The sequence below is a fragment of the Macaca nemestrina genome, chromosome 8, assembly GCF_043159975.1.
Source record: "Macaca nemestrina isolate mMacNem1 chromosome 8, mMacNem.hap1, whole genome shotgun sequence".
NCBI classification, from domain to species: domain Eukaryota; kingdom Metazoa; phylum Chordata; class Mammalia; order Primates; family Cercopithecidae; genus Macaca; species Macaca nemestrina.
In genome coordinates this window covers 44,885,594-44,906,167 of record NC_092132.1, presented here as the reverse complement: position 1 = coordinate 44,906,167, position 20,574 = coordinate 44,885,594, and the positions used below count along the sequence as shown (strand labels likewise).

General features: G+C 39.9%; 1 protein-coding gene and 1 pseudogene across 6 annotated transcripts in view; both read right to left on the bottom strand.

The window, feature by feature from the left end:
- Window positions 1–20,574, bottom strand: part of LOC105476054 (ankyrin repeat domain 46) — a 43,595-nt gene that overhangs the window by 22,582 nt on the left and 439 nt on the right. The window lies entirely within an intron of this gene.
- Window positions 1–20,574, bottom strand: part of LOC139355796 (glyceraldehyde-3-phosphate dehydrogenase pseudogene) — a 28,006-nt pseudogene extending 7,432 nt beyond the window's left edge.

The following is a 20,574-nucleotide window of genomic DNA, read 5'->3' as shown; positions in this document are numbered from 1 at the left end:
CTATGGCATAGAGTAAACCCTTAAAATTCAGAATTCCTTACGTATCCTTATTACACCCACATCCCACCTCACTCACTCCAACCTTCTGGGGCCCTCGTAAATAAGGATATACAACAAAAGACAACTGGACAGTGGACTAAAGAGATGGCTTAGTCAAACTGTATTTTTAAAATGGCATGTTTCTAGAACAGACGTGAAACAACTGAGGAACAGCAGAATGACTCGTATGTGTGGTATTAGATGTATTTCTTTTCTCTCCACTGGAAATGTTGATTTAATGCTGAGATCTTTGGTAGAAAAGGAATAAATAGTCTTATATCTAAGGGAGTTGAGCAGTGTCTGTGGGTTTAAAGGGAATGTGTGGCTCTTTTCCTGCTGTCCCTGCTCTGGACTGGGGGTAACCTATTTTGGGAAGGAGTCTTTTCTGCAAAGAAAGTAGAAAGTACATGCTTAGAAATGGCTCCAGATTCACAAAAGAAAAACAGAGATTCGCTGCCCCCCAGGTTTTCTAGCCTAGTTTATGAGGATAGAAATAAATAAAGGATTATAGGCAGAAGTTGTAACTTTTGGCTAGCGCCTTCTTCATGCTGCCAATTAGGAAGGGGTGGGGCAAGAAGTGGAAGACATCAATATTCTAAAGCAGAGCTCAATCACCAGTCCTGATAACTTCTTCAGTAGAGTAATAATTTCAAGCAGAAGACAATGAATTACAGCAATTCTCTTTCTGACTGAGCCCTGGCCCCTACACACAGCCTCTCCTATTAAAATGGTGAATCTGTGAGTTAGCTCAGTTTACATGTGTGTACTCAGAGCATTCTGGACAATCTTTTAGAAAAGGGAATAGAGGATGACAAGTTCCTGTATCAGTTTCCCATGGAGCTATTTTTGCAAACTGCCCAGAGACCAGAGACTTGCCCATTGTGACTAACATGGGAAAGAATGGTCAAAGACTATGGATCTTAAGTTTTAATAGCTACACAGCTCTTCCAGATTTGCTGCTTTCTAGGAAATGTCTTTAATAAACAGGCTTTGTTTAAACACTGTCAATTAAAACTAATTCCAAAACTAATTCCTAGTGTTAGCAACTGTTAATACAAACCTTATTTCCTTCTAATTCTTATTCTCAATCTCAAAACCATTTAATATTTTGCCATTCGTTCTATAACAAATACTAAGGAAACTGGAAATAATATGGTAAATTTCTTTATCTCAAAAAACAATTTTCTAAATGACTTGTAGATAGGAGCAGGACACAATATAAAGCTGTTAAGAACTCGTTTTTAAAAGTCTGAACAACTGCTACTTTAAACTTTTGTCCTTGTACTCAAGAGAACTACAGTGTTAAGCAAAGATAATTATGATTTTAAAATTGTTCTTTAAAATGCTATCAGAAGATAACGGCTTCACAGTCTTCAAACAATAAGAGAGTAAGTTTCCTGTTTTTAAATAAATAAATTACACTCTGAGGATTGACAAGCTTTGAATTTGGGGAAATTAACTATAATATAAAATGTTATATCTTAAGCTGTAGAGAAGTATATGAAAAAACACACAAAAACAAATTAAAGGCAAACTTTCAGGTTTAAGGTAGCTATTAAATTTACCACTAATATTTTTGCATGTCTTCTTCAGTGACAACTACCAAAATAAATCTATTCCAAATACATCTAAATATTTTATTCAAATAGTGTGCTTTCATACCATGTCTCTCTGGCCCAAATTTTTGTTTTTAATTTTATTTTATTGGATGGTTTCAGCAGTGTAATCATTTAAAGATTAACCCCAGAGTTTTTAATGTCAAAGACCTTTATCTCCACATCACTTCCATCACTTAGTTGGACTTTGCACACTTAGAACTTAACTCCACCGCCCAGATCTTGACTCACAACTACCTTTTCTATTCCCTTACACTTTAGGAAATATTTCTCATTTATGTCTCTCAATATCTCGCTTATCCTCCTTTTGGCTACCCCTAGCAGGAAGAAATCTGCCTGTACCACCATCCCTAACTCTCTTCAGCCAGCTTCAAAGCAGAACACTTCCACTTCCACCAGGAAAGAAAATCCCTTACCCATCCATGAGATCAAGACATACAGAAGCAAGGACAATGAACATAAGTATAAAGTTGGGGAGAGGCCTAGCAATTGGAGAAAAGACTATAATCAACATCTAGAAAGAACTGAGCATTGGATCAAATCTCAGTGTCAGGATTCTGCTAACCTCAAAGTACAACTTGCCTCTCACTCTAGACAAGGCTGAAGCTAGGAAAAACAACCAAGTGATCTTAAATGATAAACAGCGAAGGCAGACTTCCAGACTTGAATCAAGAGAGCCATGATCTGTGAATTTATCCAGAATTATTTTTCAGGATAAGCAATAAGTACTACACACCAATCAAAAGGTTTGCATCTTAGGTCCCAACTCTGCCATTTTCTAAGGTACTCTCTTGAGTAGTCCAACTCTAAGAGTCCCAGTTTCCTCATTTGCAAAACTGGGATAATATCTGTCTTACCTACTTCACAATATTTTTGTACAGAACTTTGAAAACTATAATGAAATATACAAATATAAGATGCCATATATTTTTTTCTTAGTTTCTTAGTAAAAGTTTCCCTCAAAATAAGTTCACTTTGAGTTAAGGGTAAAATGATTTCCACATCTTGGTAACAACAAGTAAAAAGATTTCTGCCTTGAATGGGGTCAGAGCAACTTGTAGAGTTTGGTGCTCTTTACAGAGTGAACAAGCAGAGAAGCCCAAGGAGATAATAACAGTATTGTACACTGGCACAGGAGTACGTACATAGGGCAGATCAAAGTCTCAAATGGGTATTTGCCAAAGCTTTAATATCATATCTAAAACCAGCACTCCAGAGGCTGGGTGTGCTGACTCATGCCTGTAATCCCAGCACTTTGGGAGGCAGAGGTGGGAGAATTGCTTCAGCCCAGGCATTCGAGACAAGCCTGGGCAACATAGTGAGACCCTGTCTCTTAAAAAAAATATACATATATACACATATACACACACACATATATATATGTGGGGGGGTGTGTGTGTGTATTAGTTGGGTGTGGTGACCACGCACCTGTAGTCCCAGCTACTCGGAGACTGAGGTGGGAGGATGGTGATACGATTTGGCTTCGTGTCCTCACTCAAATCTCATCTTAAATTGTAGTCCCCACATGTCAAGGGAGGGACCTGGTGGGAGGTGAATGGAGCATAGGGGTGGTTTCTCCCATGCTGTTCTCATGATAGTGAGGGAGAACTAACAAGATCAGATGGTTTTAAAATTGACAGTTTCCCCCACACTCTCTCTTGCCACCATATAAGATGTTCCTTGCTTCTCCATAACCTTCCACCATGATTCCAAGTTTCTTGAAGCCTCCCCAACCATGTGGAACCACGCATCAATTAAACCTTTTGTTTATAAATTACCCAGCCTCAAGTAGTGTCTTTTCTTTTTTTTTTTTTTTTTTTGAGACAGAGTCTTGCTCTGTCGCCCAGGCTGGAGTGCTGGGGCGCAATCTTGGCTCACTGCAAGCTCTAGTTTGCGGGTTCACACCATTCTCCTGCCTCAGCCTCCCAAGAAGCTGGGACTACAGGTGCCCGCCACCACGCCCGGCTAATTTTTTGTATTTTTTAGTACAGACGGGGTTTCACCATGTTAGCCAGGATGGTCTCAATCTCCTGACCTCGTGATCCACCCGCCTCGGCCTCCCAAAGTGCTGGGATTACAGGCGTCAGCCACCGTGCCCGGCCTCAAGTAGTATCTTTATAGCAGTGTGAAAACAGACTAATACAGAGAATTAGTACCAGGATTGGGGCGCTGCCATAAAAATAACCTGAAAAAATGGAAGTGACTTTGGAACTGGGTAACAGGCAAAGGTTGGAACAGTTTGGGGGGCTCAGAAGATATGGGAAAGCCTGGAACTTCCTAGAGACTTGCTGAATGATTTTAACCAAAATGCTGATAGTGATATGGACAATGAAATCAAGGCTGAGGTGGTCTCAGAAAGAGATGAGGAACTTATTGGGAACTGGAGTAAAGGTCACTCATGCTATGCTTTAGTAAAAAGACCGGTGGCACTTTGCCCCTACCCTAGAGATCTGTGGAACTTTGAACTTGAGAGAGATGATTTAGGGTATCTGGCAGAAGAAATTTCTAAGCAGCAAAGCATTAAAGATGGGGCCTGGATTTTTCTGAGTGTACAAATGGGTTCACAAAGAGATAATCTGCAATTGGAATTTATGCTTAAAAGGGAAGCAGAGCATAAAAGTTTGGAAATTTGCAGCCTGACTGGTAGAAAAGAAAACCCCATTTTCTGGGGAGAAACTCAAGCATGCTGCAAAAATTTGCCTAAGCAACAAGGAACAGAATGTTAATAGCCAAGAAAATGGGAAAAATTTCGCCAAGGCATGTCAGAGATCTTCATGGCAGCCCCTTCCATCACAGGCCAGAAGGCCTAGGAGGGAAAAATGGTTTTGTGGGCTGGGATCAGGCCCCTGCTGCTCTCTGCAGTCTCGGAATATGGTGTCCAGCGTCCCGGCTACTCCAGCTCCAGCCATGGCTAAAAGGGGCCAGACTACAGCTCAGACCATTGCTTCTGAGGGTGCGGGCCCCAAGCCTTGGCACCTTCCATGTGGTGTTGGGCCTGCAGGTGTGCAGAAGACAAGAGTTGAGCTTTGGGAACCTCCATCTAGATTTCAGAGGACATATGGAAATGCCTGGATGTCCAGACGGAAGTCTGCTGCAGGGGCAGAACCCTTATAGAGAACCTCTGCCAGGGCAGTGTGGAAGGGAAATGTGGGGATGGAGCCCCCACACCGAGTCCCCACTGGGGCACTGCCTAGTGGAACTATGAGAAGAGGGCCACTGTCCTCCAGACCACAGAAAAGTAGATCTAATGACAGCTTGCACCGTGCGTCTGGAAAAGCAACAGGCATTCAATGCCAGCCCATGAAAGCACCACAGGGGCTGTACCCTGCAGAGCCACAGGGGCAAAGCTGCCCAAGGCCATGGGAGCACACCCCTTGCATCAGCGTACCCTGGGTGTGAGACACGGAGTTAAAGGAGATTTTGGAGTTTAAGATTTAATGACTGCGTGGCTGGGTTTCAGACTTGCATAGGGCCTGAGGCCCCTTTGTTTTGGCCAATTTCTCCCATTTGGAATGGGAGCATCTACCCAATGCCTGTGCCCCCATTGTATCTTGGAAGTAACTAACTTGCTTTTGATTTTACAGACTCATAGATGGAAGAGACTTGCCTTGTCTCAGATCAGATTTGGACTTGGACTTTAGGTTAATGTTGGAATGAGTTAAGACTCTGGGGGACTATTGGGAAGGCATGATTGGTTTGAAATGTGAAAAGGACATATTTTGGAGGGGCCAGGGGCAGAACGATATGGTTTGGCTCTATGTCCCCACCCAAATCTCATCTCAAATTGTAATCCCCATATGTCAAGGGAGGGACCTGGTGGGAGGTGACTGGATCATAGGGGCGGTTTCCCTCATGCTGTTTTCATGATACTGAGGGAGTGCCCATGAGATTTGATGGTTTTAAAAGTGGCATTTTCTCTCTCTCTCCTGTCGTCATATAAGATGTGCCTTGCTTACCTTTTACCTTCCCCAGGGATTCTAAGTTTCCCGAGGCCTCTCCAGCCATGAGGAACTGTTAGTCAATTGAACTTCTTTCGTTTATAAGCTATTTAGAGCAGTGTGAAAACAGACTAATTCAAATGGCTTAAGCCTGGGAGCTTGAGGCTGCAGTAAGCTGTGATCATGCCACAGCACTCTAGCCTGGGCAACAGTGTAAGATCTTGTCTTAAAAAATAGAATAAAATAAAATAAAACCAGTACTCCATACATATACTCCAAAGACACTACTCCAAAATTCTCTGCCGGTGGTAACAATACCTCCCTAGAAACCCTGTCTTCAAATCCTTGATGCTTTCTTTTCTCCTGACACTGAATCAGACACAAAGCCCTGTCAGTTCTTTCATTGTCTTGCAAATTCTTTTTCCATTTTATTGACACTGCCTTCACTCTTAATTTGTGCCCTAACAAACAATTTTATACATGAAGTTTTCCAGTATCTTCCTAACTGGTCTCTCAGTCTCATTCTCTCTTCTGTCACCCCCTAACCCCAGTCAATTGCATGAAGCTACCATGCTCATTTTTTCATCCCATGCTTTGTGAGCATCACTTCCAAGCTAAAAGTATTTTTAGTAGCTCCCATGGCCCAAGCATGGCCTTCTACTTTAGTTATTCTCCATTTCCACTTTTGCCTCTCTACAATCCGTTCTCAATACAGGAAAAAAAAAATCTTCCAAAAACACAAACCATTTCCTTACCTGAAATATGTCAATGGCAGCCCAATGCATTTAAAACAGCCAAAATCCTTAATAAAGGATAAATTATAAGGCTACAAAGCCCTGATAATTTTGTTCCTGCCTACCTCTCCAAATTCATCTTTAACCATTCCCCTTTCTTGTTTTCTATACTCTACCCGTGATTGCCTCCTTTACATTCCCTGAAGCTCCTTCCTGCCTAAGGGGTGCACTTCTCTTTCTGCTAGAATGTACTTCCCCTGGATGGAGAATCATTCAGGTCTCAGCTCAAATGTCACCTACTTCTCCCCACGTTACTTCTCACATCACCCTGCTTACTTTGTTCGTGTTTTCATTACAATCTATAATTTTCTTATTTATGTGCTTAATCATGATGTACACATCTCCCCAGTTTGAAAGTAAACTTTGAGCGCATGAGTTTGTCTTGTTCTGCACTATCCACAGTATTTCGCATTACCTATTACACACTAAGTGCTCAACCTGTATCTTTTCTGTTAAGTGAATGTATGGTCCAAACACAAAATATGCATTCAAACAAGTCTTTCAGTGGAGTCTGGAAGTCAGTATAAATGCTTATATAATGACAATGAAAATGAAGGAATTGGCAGGGCGCGGTGGCTCACGTCTGTAATCCCAGCACTTTGGGAGGCTGAGGCGGGTGGATCACGAGGTCAGGAGATCGAGACCACCCTGGCTAACATGGTGAAACCCCGCATCTACTAAAAATACAAAAAATTAGCCAGGTATGGTGGCAGGTGCCTGTAGTCCCAGCTACTCGGGAGGCTGAGGCAGGAGAATGGCGTAAACCCAGGAGGCGGAGCTTGCAGTGAGCTGAGATCGTGCCACTGCACTCCAGCCTGGGGGACAGAGTGAGACTCCGTCTCAAAAATAAAAAAAAAGAAAGAAAATGAAGGCATTCACTGAAGGTACCCAAAAAATATAACTAAACTAAAAATGTATGACAAAAATTGGGTACCAATAAAATTGATATCACATTTAAAAAGAAATCATGTTCACATGACTACTTCTTGAACATCTTTTAATGTCCGAGAAATAGGAGTATTTAGAAATAATAAACATTTGTTGACTCTTCCCATAAACAGGTACATATTAGATAGAAATGCAATATGATATACACCTATTTATGTATCCACAAAAATTTTTAGAAATAAGAAATTTTTTAAAATTAAAAACAAATTTTAAAGATCTACTCAGAAATGAAAAAAAAAAAAGAAAGAAAGAAATGCAATAGCAATATGAAAGCAAAACAATAGTTTGGGTATTTCACACTTATTTTACATAATATGGAACACTAGCATTAATGCTGGTTTTTTTTTTTTTTTTTAATTCAGATTTTTTTTTAAACAGATGGTGTCTTACTATGCTGCCCAGGCTGGCCTCAAACTCCTGGGTTCAAGTGATCCTCCTGCCTTAACCTCCCAAAGTGCTAGGACTACAAGTGTGAGCCACTGTGCCCAGCCTGGAATGTTTTAACAAGTTAAATATTCAACACATTTGAAGTAAAAAACAACATTTCAGAACATTAAAAACCCATAAATGTATAAAAATACAAGTGTTAAACATATATTGCCATTCTAATATAAATTAGGAAAAGAATAAAGTGAAACATTTTAAAAGAAGCCATATAAAAATGGGGAAAATTTAAATAATCACCAAAAAATTGAGAATAACATTCTGATTTCTTCAAAAGCACAATTCTGCAAAAAAAATAAAAAAAAAAACTGCATTACTAGTATCACGACTGAGCTATGAGCATATCTTTCATTATTTATCTTTTTAAAAATGGTCTTTATTTTTTACATCAGTTTTGGGTTCACAGCAACACTGAGCAGATTTCCCATATCCCCCACCCTGCCACCACCAGAGGGTACATCTGTTATGACTGATGATCCTACACTAACACATCATTATCACCCAAAGTCCGTAGTTTACATTAGGGTTCACTCTTGGTGTTATACATTCTATGGGTTTAGACAAATGTATAATGACATGTATTCATCATTACAGTATCATGCAGATTAGGTTCACTGCCCTAAAAATCTTCGGGGCTCTGCCTATGCATCCCTCCCTTTACCCAACCCCTGATATTTTTATTGTCTCTATCATTTTGCCTTTTCCAGAATGTCATATAATGGAAATCATACAGTATGTAGCTGTTTCAGATTGGCTTCTTTCCCTTGTAATATGTATTAAGTTTCCTGTATCTTTTCACAGCTTCATAGCTTCTCTTTAGGACTGCATAATATACCATTCTTTGTATGTATTACAGTTTATCTGTTCACCTACTGAAGGACATCTTGGTTGCTTCCATGTTCTGGCAATTATGAATAAGGCTGATGTGAACATCCACATGCAGGTTTCTGTGTGGACAGTTTTTCACTCCTTTGGCTAAATACCAAGGAATGTAATTGCTGGATGGTAAGAGCATGTTTAGTTTTTTTAAGAAACCACCAAATTGTCTCCCAAAGTGGCTGTACCATTTTGCATTCCCACTAGCAATGAATAAGAGTTCCTGTTAATCCACATTCTCACCATCATTTGGTGGTGGTGTCAGCATTCTAGATTTTAGCCATTTTAGTAAGTGTGTAGTGGGATCTCACTGTTTTAATTTGCATTTCCCTGATGACATATGACGTGGAGCATCTTTTTCATATGTTTATTTGCCATGTGTATATCTTCTGTGATGAGGTGTCCATTAAGATCTTTGGCTTATTTTTAAAATCAGGTTGTTCATTTTCTTTCTTTTTTTTTTTTTTTTTTTTTGAGTACAGGGGACTTCATTGATGGTATACGACAAGGCAGAGCTTTGTGGGGTCTGCATGGAAATTGTGAGGAGGGGAGATTCCAAGTGTGGTGGGGGACTGAGTGTGACAGGGACTTCCCAGAAGCTGAAGGTCTCTCTCTTCCTCTTGTGCTCTCACTGGGGCTGGCTGTCAAGGAGTCTTACTCCTTGGAGGCCATATGGGCCACCACCCTGTTGCTGTAGCCAAATTCATTGTTATATGAGGAAATGATCTTGACAAAGTGGTCACTGAGGGCAAAGCCAGCCCCAGCACTGAAAGTGGAAAAGTGGGTGTCACTGTTCAAGTCAGAGGAAACAACCTGGTGTTCAGCGTAGCCCAGGATGCCCTTGAGGGGCCCTCCAACGCCTGCTTCACCACCTTTTTGATGTCATCATATTTGGCAGGTTTCTCCAGATGGCAGGTCAGGTCCACAACCAACACACTTGCAGAAGGGAACATGGAAGGCCATGTCAGTGAGCTTCCTGTTCAGCTCGGGGATGGCCTTGCCTACAGTCTTGGCAGCACCAGTAGATACAGGGATGATGTTCTGGAGAGCCCCACAGACATCATGCCACAGTTTCCCACGGAGACCATCCACAGTCTTCTGGGTCACGAGTCCTTCCACAATGCCAGAGTTGTCATGGGTGGGCTTGGTCAGTGGGATTAAGCAGTTGGTAGTACAGGAGGCATTGCTGATGATCTTGAGGCTGTTTTCATACTTCTCATGGATCATGCCCATTATGAACATGGGGGCATCAGCAGAGGGGGTAGAGATAATGACCCTTTTGGCTCCCCCGTTACGTAAGCCCTGGCCGAGATTCTCCATGGTCGTGAAGATGCCAGTGGACTCCATAGCGTACTCAGCGTCAGCATCACCCCATTTGATTTTGGTGGGATCTTGCTCCTGGAAGATGGTGATGGGATTTCCATTAATGACAAGCTTCCATTCTCAGCCTTGACGGTGCAGTGGGATTTGCCATGGGTAGAAATACCAGGAAGATGTTGACCATGTAGTTGAGGTCAATGAAGGGTCATTGATGGTGACAATATCCACTTTACTAGAGTTAAAAGCAGCCCTGGTGACCAGGCGCTCAATATGGCCAAATCTATTTACTCTGGCCTTCACCTTCACCATGGTGTCTTACAGACACGGCTTTGAGAAGAGGATGGTGAGCACTGAGCAACTCCAGCCAGCGCCCATACCCACCTTTCTTTTTGTTGAGTTTTAAGAGTTCTTTGTGTATTTTGCATAACAGCCTTTATCATATATGTCTTTTGAAAACATTTTGGGCTGGGTGCAGTGGCTCACACCTGTAATCCCAGCACTTTGGGAGACCGAGGTGGGCGGATCACCTGAGGTCAGGAGTTCGAGACCAGCCTGGCCAACATGGTGAAACCCCGCCTCTACTAAAAATACAAAAATCAGCCAGGCATAGTGGTGTACATCTGTAATTCCAGGAACTCAGGAGGCTGAGGCAGGAGAGGAGGTTGCAGTGAGCCAAGATCGCACCACTGCACTCCAGCCTGGGTGACAGAGTGAGACTCCGTCTAAAAAAAAAAAAAAAAAAAGAAAAGAAAAGAAAACATTTCTCCCAGTCTGTGCCTTTTATTTTTATTCTCTTAATAGTGTCTCTGCAGAGCAGAGAATTTTAATTTTAATGAAGTCCAACTATCAATTCTTTCATACTGTACAATTTCAATTAAGTGACACTCTGGGAAAGACAAAATTAAAGAGACAGTAAAAATATCCATGGTTTGGGGTTAGAAAGGAGGGAGAAAAGAACAGGCAGGGCACAGATGATTTTTAGGGCAGTGAACCTAATCTGTATGATACTATAATATGGATACATGTCATTATAAATTTGTCCAAACACACAGAAAATGTAACACCGAGTGAACCCTAATCGTGAAAGAAATCATGCCTTTGGTGTCGTATCTAAAAAGTCATCACCAAACGCAAGGTCATCTGGATTTTCTCCTATGTTATCTTCTAGGAGTTGTATAGTTCTGTGTTTTACATTTAGGTCTGTGATCCACTTTCAGTTCATTTTTACGACGGGTGTAAAGTCTGTGTCGAGATCAAATTTTTTTGCATGTAAATGTCCAGTTGTTCCAGCATCATTTATAGAAAAACTATTTTTCTCCATTGTATCCTTTGCTTTTTTGTCAAAGATCAGCTGACTATATTTATGTAGGTCTATTTCTAGGCTTTCTATTTAGTTCCATTACCATAGCTTCACAGTAAATCCTGAAGGTGGGGAGTGTCAGTCTTCCAACTTTGCTCTCTTCCAATCTTGTGTTTGTTATTCTGGGTCTTTTGCCTTTCCACATAATCTTTATAATCAGTTTGTCAATATCCACAAAACAACTTGCTGGGATTTTGACTGGGATTGATTGGGTTGGGAAAAAGTGACATCTTGACAATACTGAGTCAGTCTATACACAAGCCTGGAATATCTCTCCATTAGTTTAGTTCTTCTTTGATTTCTTTAATCAGTTTTGTAGTTTTCCTCCTATAGTCTAATGCATATTTTGTTTGATTGCTTTTGGAGGGTGCTAATGTAAACAGTAGTTTTTAATTACAAATTCCACTTGTTCATTGCTGTTATATAGGAAAGCAATTAATTTTTGCCTATTACCTTTGTATCCTGCATTCTTGCTATAATTGTTTATTAGTTCCAGGAGGGGTTTTGTCAGTTTATTCAGATTTTCTACATAGATGATCATGTCATCTGCAAATAAAGGTAGTTTTATTTCTTTATTCCCAATCTGTATAACTTTTATTTATTTTACTTTATGTTTTGAGATGGAGTCTCATGCTGTCACCCCGGCTGGAGTTTAGTGGTGCAATCTCGGCTCACTGCAACCACTGCTTCCTGGGCTCAAGCAATTCTCCTGCCTCAGAATCCCAAGTAGCTGGGATTACAGGCGTGAGCCACTGCACCTGGCCTGTGTAATTTTTATTTTCTTTTCTTACTGCATTAGCTAGGACTTCCAATATGGCATTGAAAAGCAGTGGTGAAAAGGAACATCCTTGCTTTGTTCCTCATCTCAGTGAGAAACCTCCAAGTTTCTCACCATTAGCTATATTAGCTGTAGGGTTTTTGAAGATCTTTTTTTTTATTGAGTTAAGGAAGTTGTCCTTTATTTGTAGTTTACTGAGAGTTTTTTCGTAATCATAAACAGGTTTTAGATTTTATTAAATACTTTTCTTACATCTACTTATAGTATCATGCGATTTTTCTTCTTTAGCCTAATGAATGTGATGAATTACATTAACTGATTTTCAAATGTTGAAGCAGCCTGGCATATCTGGGATAAATTCCACTTGGTGAGGATGCTAAGTATTTTTGTACATTGTTAGATCTGATTTGCTAATATTTTGTTGAGGATTTTTGCATCTTTGTTCATGAGAAATATTGGTCTATAGTTTTATTTTCCTGTAATGTCTTTGGTTTTGGTATTAGGGGAATGTTGGCCTCATTGAATGAGTTAAGAAGTATTGCCTCTGCTTCTATCCTCTGAAAGAGATTGTAGGCAGTTGGTATAACTTCTTCCTTACATGTGTGGTAGAATTCACCAGTGAACCCACCTGGGCCTGATCCTGTTTTAGGAGGTTATGCATTTTTTATTCAATTTCTCTAATGAATGAATATACGCCTATTCCGATGGTTGATTTCTTTTTGTGTGAATTTTGGTAGCTTGTGCTTTTCAAATAATTGGTGAATTTCATCTAGGTTATCAAATTTGTGGGCAGAGAGTTGTTCGTAGTATACCTTTATTATTCTTTTAATGTCCATGGGATCTCTAGTGATGTCCTCTCCCATTTCTGATATTAGTAATATATGTCCTCTCTTTTCTTAGTGTGGCTGGAGGCTTATTAATTTTACTGGTCTTTTCAAAGAACCAACTTTTAGTTTCCCTGATTTTCTCTATTGATTTCTCTTTCAGTTTTATTAATTTATGCTCTAATTCTTATTTCTTTTCTTCTGCTTACTTTGGGTTTAATTTGCTCTTCTTTTTCTAGTTTCATAAGGTGGAAGCTTTAGATGGTTGATTTTGGATGTTTCTTCTTTTCCAATATATACATTCAATGCTATAAATTTTCCTCTAAGCACTGCTTTTGCTGTATCCCACAAATGTCAGGCTATGTTTTCACTTTCATTTGGTTCAAAATATTTATTAATTTCTCTAGAGATTTCTTCATTGACTTATGTTATTTAGAAATGTGTTATTTAATTTCTAAGAATTCAGTGATTTTCCAGCTATCTTTCTGTTATCAAATTCTAATTCAATTCCTTTTGGTCTGAGATCAGATATTGGATGATTTCTATTTTGGCCAATTCCAAAACAGCTACAGCCTCACTCATTACTTTGTGCTTGTACTCTATGGAGATGGTTAACCTATTTACTATTCTGACTATACTTTGGGGCTTTTTTTTTTTTTCCTCATCAGTTATTGCCAGGTGCCCAAACATGAATTTAATATATTACTTTGACTGAAAATCAACTATGTGTTTTTAATTTCCTCAGATGTCCATGGCCTACCTAGACTCCATTCCCACCTGTTCCGCTGATAATCAGCTCTACTACTCTTCACTGCTCATATGCTTTGGAGGGGTCAGTCTTCATTATCTAAAGCCATGTAACAGATCACATTCCCCCAGCTATTGTGGTTTATTTAAAAGTGAGCAAGTGACCAGTGCAATAAAAACTCTTTGCTTGGAATGCCAGAGAAATACATTCACTTTATTTTTCTAAAAATATGGTATGTAAATGAGATATCTAAAACTGCTTTTGTCATTTTGATATATATTTCATAGATAGCAAGTATACAGAGTGAGGCAGAACAGATAAACAGGGCCAAGCCTTGGGCTTTTCATATTATGGGTATCAATAAAGGATCTTTTTAAGACAGTTTAAATTAGGTTTTCTGTTACTTAGAACAAAATATCTAAATGACACAGAATCTGAAGTGGTCATTACTATTTGATTTCCACTCTTATATGTTTCTGTCATTGCTTCTTAAAAAGGGAAAAAAATATTGTTTGTAGTACATGTTTCAGCAAAAGACAAAGGTCAAAGGAAGGGTGAAGTACACTGATATTTAACTCCCTTTGAGAAGGAGTTGAATTAAGGCCTAAGAAATCTCATGTTCAGCACAGGAGATTGAACACTGACTGAGAACTTGGTAAATTCTAGGAAATAACCAAGGAGATAACCTGAAGAACAAGCTGAAAGAATATTCTTAATAAACAAGTGAAATAAAAATAAGCCTATTGTGGGAAAACTCTTTTATAAGCAATCCACAGTTTCTGTTGTGTTTTAAAAAAAAAATCGGCATTAACAGTCAATGGGCAAAATACAGCCAAAAGACTGAGGAGAGGGCAGAGGGGCAGATTTAAATTAAAGTAGCAGCACTGCTGGGCTAATGGAAAAAAGATGACTGATAGTAGGACTAAAACTGCCACCAAAGTTAAAATGCCTGTATAAGTTGTTTCAGCAAAGTCACACTCAGAACATTTTTGTTTTTTTAATTAAACTTAGGCAGGTTGAGCTCGGTGGCTCATGCCTGTAATCCTAGCACTTTGGGAGGCCCCAGCAGATCACTTGAGGTCAGGAGTTTGAGACCAGCCTGGCCAATATAGTCAAACCCCGTCTCCACTAAAAATACAAAACTTAGCTGGGTGTGATGGCATGTGCCTGCAGTCGCAGCTACTTGGGAGGTTGAGACAGGAGAATTGCTTCAACCCAGGAGGCAGAGGCTACAGTGAGCTGAGGTTGCACCACTGCACTCCAGCCTGGGAGACAGGCAAAATTCATCTCAAAAACAAACAAACAAACAAAAAACAAAAAAAACTTAGGTGAACCAAAAAAAGGCATCATAATGTAATAAAAGAAAATACAGGTTATTTAGCTAGTTTTCATATGTTTAGTTTAAAAAATAAAATACAGTAGAGTATCGAATGTCATAAAGACCCAATATGGAAAGGTAGCTAAATAAACCATTTGTGCTCTTGCATTTGTTTCTGATTTACTTGGTACCATACCTAAATAATATTGTGCACAAATCTTTTAATTGATTGTATTCAGAAATTTATTAAAAGTACCACTTACTAGTTTACTAAATGCATGCAAGTACCTGTATATGATTTCTTTGGCATATGTGTGTTTAAGGCAACATGAGAAAGAGCTAGAGACAGGAAAGCTGTCCCTTTTAAAATCAAATTGGTGTATATCTCCTGTTTATTCAACATGTTTTGGCCTTGGAATTGTTTCTCTAATAATGTACTGGCAAGTCAGACATTAAGTTATTTAAGGTATCTAAACACTGATTTGGTGGAAGTGCTAATAATCCTTGTGAACAAAGATAAGCTTCAGAAAAACTGAACAGCACTAAAAAAAAGTATCTACTTTGGAAAATAATGATCCTTTGTAACTGATTTTGGTTTTAGATATAAAGTTTCCATTGGTAATTTCTAATGTCTGTTTACCAGTTTAATTTTTAAAAGTACTTGGCTGGGTGCAGTGACTCACACCTGTAGTCCCAGCACTTTTGGAAATCTGGAGCAAGAGGATTACTTGAGCCTAAGGATTCCAGACCAGCCTGGGCAACACAGTGTGAAACCCCATCTCTACAAAAACATTTAAAAATAAACCTTGCATGGTGGTGCATGCCTGTTGTCCCAGGTACTCGAGGCTAAGGCAGGAGGATCACTCGAGCTCAGGAGGTGGAGGGTGCATTCAGCCATGATTGTGCCACTGCACTCCAGCCTGGGCAACAGAGCAAAGCCCTGTCTCAAAAAAAACACAAGGAAAAAAAAAAGTACTTAGCCAGGCACAGTGGCTCATGCCTGTAATACCAGCACTTTGAGAGGCTGAGGTGGATCACTTGAGGTCAGGAGTTAGAGACCAGCCTGGCCAACATGGTGAAATCTCATCTCTACTAAAAATACAAAAATTAGCCGGGTGTGGTGGTGTGTGCCTGTGATCCCAGCTACTCAGGAGGCTGAGGCAGAAGAATTGTTTCATGCAGTGAGCCAAGATTGTGCCACTGCATTCCAACCTGGGTGACAGAGTGAGACTCCACATCCAAAAAAACAAAAAAAACAAAAAAAACACAAAACTTTCACAAAGATATAACCATAAACTTAAGTTTTAATAATACTGAAAGTTATTTTAAATAGAAATCTTTTACAAACATCACAATAGTGTTTTTTATAGAATGCCTAGACAAAACCCAATTCTCTATTTTCCTTATAGGAAATCTAGAGAAAATCTTCAGTAGAATGGTACTAGCATGACAAATTCAAAATTATAGTCTCAAAAGTTCTTTCATTTTTAAAGGATAAAAAAAAAAAAAAAAGAAAGTCAACATGGAGTCAGTGAAAATATTCTACACCAGAAGCAAAGAGGTGCACTAGATCTACATGAAGAAAAGCACATCACTGAGAATTAGTTACCATAAGAAAATGAAAAAAATCCAGAAAAATACTGTGCTCTCAGGGACATACAAAAAATTAAGAACTCAGGGTGCAGGAAAAACAGTACTGGAGAATATTGGGACTTAAAAAAAAGACTAAGTTAAATAAAAACACAACAGAAATTTAAAATCCAAATTGCAAGCAGTAAGGAAATCAGTGATGGAAGGGCCTAACTTAAGAAGCTATGCAAAAGAAAAAAGTTAGAAAGGATGTGTGAGATGACAGCAATGAGAACAAGAAAGGAAAGCCAACCAATGAAAAATTCCTGGAGAAAAAAACAAGAAGAAAACAAAAGGCACCAACTTAATATTTTCCTCAGCTAAAAAGAAAAAAAGATTTCAATGTATAAAGGACCTGTCACCTTTTAGATAAAATTATTGGATTTAAAAAATCAGTAGCTATAACCCTAAACTTTGAAATATTTTAATCATTTTACATCTACAATGCAACAGATGGCTGTATTTGCTATGGAAAAGGCACATGTGTCCAGTCAGGATGGTGTAAATCTGGTATTTTACTGCATACCTTGATTATTTTGTATTTGGGTTTGGACATTAACTTGCTGAGGGCAGAAACAAGAACCTGAACTCATGTCTTAAGGTTAAAATTGCACTCTTTTTACACACTTACTACCTTTTGAAACTATGCAGTGGCTCAATCATGGCTCACTGAAGCCTCAATCTCCCAGGCCCATGAGATGCTTCCACCTCAGCCTTCCAAGTAGCTGGGACCACAGCTGTGTGCTACCACGCCCAATTAATTTTTAAATTTTTTGTAGAGATGAGCTCTCCCTATGTTTCCAGGCTGGTCTCGAACTCCTGAGATCCTCCCATCTCAGCCTCCCAAAGTGTTGCGATTACAGGTATGAGCCACTGCGCCCAGCTCCCCCAAGCATTTTTATGGGCTCTGAAATGTACCATGTAAAAAGGACAAGCTTTACTGGTTTAGAAAGTTAAGTATACGTTATTATTATGATTAGCAGTAGGATAGCTATTTTATTTCCACCAGTCATTGATAAAACAATTCAAGTGTAGTAGGTATTAATCAGTAGCTTAAGTTAGAAATAAAAATTTATTATGGGAATGACTACAGTACTTTCAAATAACAGACACATGAAAAATTTACAGCTAACCTCTTCCAAAGAGCTGCCCGTACTGCAGTCTCCAATTCCTTTCCTCCTGTTGTCTCCTGAAACCACACCAATCAGGTTTTCTTCCTCACTATTCTCCTGAAAATGCTCTTGCAAGGTTACCAAGGAACTTCCTATTACTAAATCCAGTGGTCATCTCCTAGTCTTCATCTTACTTGTCAATCAGCAGGAGGTGACACAGTTGGCCACTTTCTCCCTGAAATACTCTTTACTTGGCCTTCAGTACTCCATACTAGGCCCCTTTCCCTCCTACCTTCAAAAGCCTCTCCTCTGTAGTCTCCTTTGTAATTATTCATCTCTCCAATATCTGAATGTGGAAAGCCCTAGGGCTCAATTCTCATTTCCTTACACTAGATCTCATAGGCTTATGGCTTTAAATACCACCCTTCCATGCAGGGGTGGCCAATCTTTTGGCTTTCCTGGGCCACAGTGGAAGAACAACTGTCTTGGGCCACACATATAACGATAGCCGATGAGCTTAAAAAGAATGCAAACAATCTCATAATGCTTTAAGAAAGTTTACAAATTTGGGTTGCACAAGCTTGCATTAGTGACTTCCAAACCTCTATTTCCAGTTGGACCTTTCTCTTCAACTCCCGTCTCTATAACTCCACTTGATCAGGCATCTCAAACCTGACTGAAACTGGCTCCACTACCTTCACATTCAGTCTTCTCCATCTCAGTACACTGTAACTAAAGCCTTCCAATAGCTCAGGCCAAAGGCCACAGAGTCATGCTTCACCCTCTCATAAGCACATCCAAACCATAAGCAAATCCTATCAGCAATATTCAGAATACGACAGCTTCTTACTGCCTTTCTTACTACCCACCTGGTCTAAGCCACCATTCTCTCTGGTTTCCATTACTGCATCAACCTAACAGGTTGCCCGCTTCCATCCTTGCCCTTACAGTCAACTCTGAACACAGCAGCCAGAATGATCCTTTAAAAATCCCCTCACTCCTCCAACCACCCTGGAGGGTTGGTGCTCAAAACCCTCCAACCACCTCCCTTCTTACTCAAAGTAAAAGCAAAAGTCCTTACCCGGGCCCATTAACTCTCTGACCTTGTCTCATCCTCCTTCCCTTTGGGTGCTCAAATCTACTGGCCCCCTTGCTGTTCCTCCCTTGCTGTTCCTCCAATGAGACTGACGGGTTCTGGGCTTTTGCCCTTGCTTCGTAGGCTTTCCCGAGACAGCTGCACGGCGGTCCCCGATGCCTTCAGTTTTGCTTGAGTCTTTTCCATGGCACCAGTCCTTATTTTAAAACTGCACCTGTTCCTGCCTTGATGCTTCCTATCCCCCTTTGCTACTTTGTTTTTCTTCTTAGTAACTGTTACCAGCTAACTGCAGATACATTAACTTTCACAAACTCTGTTTATTGTCCCCAACCCCACCTTCCCCCAGTGACATGTTAGCTCCTGGAAGACAAGGACTTCATTTGTTCACTCTCACATCCCAAGTGCTTAGAACAGAGCCTGGCCATAGAAGGCACTCAATATATGCTTGCTATATGGATGCCGAATATGCAAATTCTTAAATCTATAATAGGTAAGGCTGAGAAGTTTGGGACTATAAAGCCCAACTTCTTTCCACAATGGGAAATACAATTTCCCTTTTGACAAAGAACTGTGAGAATCCCTTGTTTTCCATAGTAAGTAACACAATTTACTCTAAATAACATGCCAAAAATTCCTTATCACTTCACAGCCTCTCTCCAATGCCTTTCCTGTATTCTGTAAAATATTAACTATCATCAAAAAATATTTGATTTCCCTCTGGTACTGCTATCATAATATTGCAAAGTGAACTCATTAAAAGTGGTATGGAAACATAAATAATGAAGAAGTGTAATAAAGTGTGTTAACAACCAAACAAATTCATCTCGATTTCAAATCAAATTGTACTGGCACAGTGAGAACCCCAGTCCAAGTTTAACTTTATTATCACTATAGTCCTTAATGAGCTAACATTTTTCTTATTAAACTCCTTTTAAACTAAAAAGGAGTTCATATAGGACTCCTGCATATAGCCATGAAAACTAAGCCTCAGAGAAAACTGTTCAGGCTACAAATCTAATTGATAAAACTCTTAGCACTACATGTCTGGCTAGGTAACAGACGCAGGGATACTGAGGTAAGGAAGATGAGACCAAATCTCGCTCAGCCTTTGCTAGCTGTCTGACCTTGGACAAGTCAGACTCTCGGTGCCTCAGTTTCCCTATCTGTATAATGGAAATGGTACCTGATAGGGTTGCTTCAAGGATTAAAGGTACTAGGTATTTAAAGCAACGGCACCGTGTCTGACATAAAATAAGCACTGAAAATAGCTATTACTAGAGCATAAAAATAATCCCCACACCACTCATATTACAGCTCTTTAAGAGGCTCCTAGGTACCACCGTCATTTTTTAAAGATTGAGAAGTGTTACTATTCAATGGCATATTTTTACTTTATTACGTTCTGTAGCCAATTCCGAATACCGTGGAACGTTTAAAAAAACAGATTTTTTTTTTTTTGAGGTACTTTTGGGAAAACCTCAGAGAGAACGATCTGCTTTTTAGCATTGCACGCCAATTCAGAAAGGAAGTTTGCGATTACCCGAGCCCTAAGTGGAAGGTGTGCAAATCCTGCCTTTTAACACGGGCACCCCGTGTTAAATGTGCCATTCTGGAGAGCTCACTCACACCCCAACAGCTTGTCCCGGCGCCTGAACTCTGCGCTCCTCCAAGCACACACCGCGAAAGCACCGTCTCGCCCCGGCCGAGCAGCTGGACTTGCAGCGGGGCTTCCGC